The sequence below is a fragment of the Penaeus monodon genome, chromosome 34 (assembly GCF_015228065.2).
Source record: "Penaeus monodon isolate SGIC_2016 chromosome 34, NSTDA_Pmon_1, whole genome shotgun sequence".
Lineage (NCBI taxonomy): Eukaryota > Metazoa > Arthropoda > Malacostraca > Decapoda > Penaeidae > Penaeus > Penaeus monodon.
The window spans coordinates 7,942,967-7,943,608 of NC_051419.1; positions in this window are offsets into that span (position 1 = coordinate 7,942,967).

Sequence of the window (642 nt, forward strand, 5' to 3'; positions counted from 1 at the left end):
TCCTATCTCCACTTGTTTCTACAAACGATAAAAAAGGAAAGAAGAAGAATTCACCATATTACTCACTGACTTTTGACCTCCTCCGCTGACTCTGTTCAAATTTTGACAGACAGCATATCGCGGTGTACAGGCTGTACATTGTTCACGGTGCACATGCACTAAGACCGGAATTCGTGCTATTTTGTCGCGTGCTGCTTGTGTCATTAACACGCTCTTTACGTTTTCTTTTCTATCCTGCAGTCTAGTAGGTTTGATTAGGTGGAAAATAAAGGTGCCATTCTCCGTTGTTTGTGAATAACCTGCAAGTAAACAGACACAAAACTTTGAAATCCTCGAAAATAGGTTCGCGCGTGGCACCCTCTATACCGAGATTATTATTCATGTTGGTATTTACTTTCTCGGTTCTGAAGCTGGGAATAGATATGTATCCCGTGTCATTCCGTGCATGCCTTTGCTGATCCTATTTACACCAAGGGAGAAGGTTACAATATCATAAGAACCTGGTGTTGATTGGAAATATATAGAGTTTGCGAGTGAAACCGCAGATTGCGTTAGTGCATCATCCAAGTCTCGGCGGGTGCACTTGCACTTGAACAGTAAGCAGAGACATCCGTACACACGATGAGTCACGCGAAACCCGAA